Source organism: Salvelinus sp. IW2-2015, unplaced genomic scaffold, assembly GCF_002910315.2.
Source record: "Salvelinus sp. IW2-2015 unplaced genomic scaffold, ASM291031v2 Un_scaffold1599, whole genome shotgun sequence".
Lineage (NCBI taxonomy): Eukaryota > Metazoa > Chordata > Actinopteri > Salmoniformes > Salmonidae > Salvelinus > Salvelinus sp. IW2-2015.
In genome coordinates this window covers 66,173-68,865 of record NW_019943022.1, presented here as the reverse complement: position 1 = coordinate 68,865, position 2,693 = coordinate 66,173, and positions in this window count along the sequence as shown.

Below are 2,693 nucleotides of genomic sequence, written 5' to 3'. Positions count from 1 at the left end.
ACCATCGCTACAACTCGCTATCAGTGGAGCCTTGTCTTGCAGCAAAACAATGAATTCAGTCTYGTTTACTGCCTTTTTAAAAAACATAGCTGATATGGCAGGTAGCCTAGTGGTTAGAGAGTTGGGCCGGTAACCAAAAGGTTGCTGGATCTAATCCCCGAGCTGACAAGGTAAAGATCTGTCATTCTGCCACTGAACAAGGCAGTTAACCCACTGTTCCCCGGTAGGCCATCATTGTAAATAAGAATTTGTTCTTAACTGACTTGCCTAGTTAAATAAAGGTTAAATAAAATTACTGACAATTGAGATGTACAAACTATGGCATAAGGGAACGATGAGCGGATACATTTCAATAAAGACATTAATGAGCGAACGACGACGGACATAGTCAAATCTGATTGAGAACCATACTTTGGTAGCTTTTTCCCACATGGTTTTTGTGGGTAGTTATTTTCTGTTTAATGTTTTGCACCTGACAGGACTGTTTCGGTTATTCTCTTTGTTATTTTGTTCCTAGTGTTCAGTTTCAATAAAAAGCATGAACACTTACCACGCTACGCTTTGGTCCACACCTTCTTCAACAGACGACCGTTACAGAACTACAAACCACAAGCGGACCAAGCAGCGTGGTATGGAGGAGCAGAGGGTTCAGGACTCCTGGACATGGGAGTAGATATTGGACGGACAGGGACCCTGGAGACAGGCTTGGGAATATCGCCGCCCGAAAGATATTTGGGGGGGGCCACACGGGGAGACTGGCGGAGTCAGGCGATAGACCGGAAGCAGTACTGGTCAGGCACAGTGTTATGCGGTAAAGCGCACGATGTCTCCAGTGCGCGCTCATAGCCCGGAGCGCTACATGCCAGCCCCCCGCAAGTGCCATGCGAGAGTGGGCATCCAGCCAGGGTGGATTGTGCAAGCTCAGCGTGCTTGGTCTCCGGTGTGCCGTTTCGGCCCAGGGTATCCTGCACCGGCTCTGCATACTGTGTCTCCGGGGAGCTGGGACGGTTTAGTTCGTCCTATGCCTGCGCTCCGTCCGTGCCGGGCTAAAGTGAGCATTGAGCCAAATAGAGAGATACGAGTGGTATGCACCAGATCTCCAGTGCTCCCCCACAGCCCGGTTCGACCTGTGCCTGCACTTTGGAGGGGCCGGGCTAAAGTGGGCATTCAGCCTGGAGGAGTGGTGCCAAGGCTGCGCACCAGGGCTCCAGTGCTCCCCCACAGCCCGGTTCATCCGGTGCCTCCTCTACGCACCAGGCCTCCTGTAGGTCTCCACGCACCAGGCTGTCTCTGCGTCTCCTCCCTCCAGAGTCTTCCTCCAGTCCGAACCCTCCGGCGACGCCCTCCAGACCGGAGCCTCCAGCGTCGCCCTCCAGTCCGGAGCCTCCGGCGACGCCCATACTTAGTTAGCTTTTTCCAACACGGTTTTTGTGGGTATTTATTTTCTGTTTAGTGTTACAGACGAAGGATATCAAGAACTTTGAAATTATAAGGTTTTCTTCCATAGGTGAAGGAGAGGACCAAAGTGCAGCGCGGCTAGTGTTCAACATGTTTAATAAAAGATCAAGTGAACACGACAAACAACTTACAAAATAACAAACGTGCAAAACCGATACAGACCGATCTGGTGCAGAACACAAACACAGAGACAGGAAACAAACACCGACAAAATCCCAACACAAAAACAAGCCTCCTATATATGATTCTCAATCAGGGACAACGATTACATCTGCCTCTGATTGAGAACCATATTAGGCTGGACATAGACAGACAAACTAGACACACAACATAGAATTCCACCCAGCTCAGTCCTGACCAACACTAAACAAGCAAAACACATAATAACTCTGGTCAGACGGTTACAGAAATATTCTGTATGGGGGAATGGTCTAAGATCCCTCCCAATGTGGCATTTCAGAAAGGCTCAGTGTCGTAGTCCTTGCAAGGGGAGAGTGCTTGAGTATGAAAACAGGGTATCCATTATCGTGAACCCCATATTTTTTTGTTTTACTTGCTAAACAAAATATATTTCACAAGAACAATTGTATTAGTATAAAACACTATATATATATTTTTTTTTGGAGCATACAATATAACTCAGTATTTGTATTATATATTTTATACAGTATTTTTGCTCGTCTTTACCAATGAATCCAAAGATTCTGGACTCCACGCCGTATAAACAATGTATACAGGTCACTATAGGAGGACAAATACATTATGCACATTGAGCTAATAAAATGGGTAACCTAATGTCTAAATGAGTTCTCCTGCCACATACAGTAAACCGATGTATTCAAGAGGATGTGCAACAAAACATTTGCTCTTCTTAATCATGGCCTAAAACCTTCATGTTTTTTTGCAGTTAGCACTTTTTTTTATTTGAGAAAATAATGACTATATGTATATATATGATATACTTCTCCCTAGGTAATTACATTTAAATTATTTATCAGACACTTATCTACAGGTGACATCTGGTTATAATCAGAACCGTTGGGCGTGTGTGTGTGTGTGTGTGTGTGTGTGTGTGTGTGTGTGTGTGTGTGTGTGTGGTGTGTGTGTGTGTGTGTGTGTGTGTGGTGTGTGTGTGTGTGTGTTGTGTGTGTGTGTGTGTATGTATGTGAGTGTGTGTGTAGCCTGTGTGCGTATGAGTTCATTGTGTAAGGGTGGGGAGGTATCAGTGTGTGATG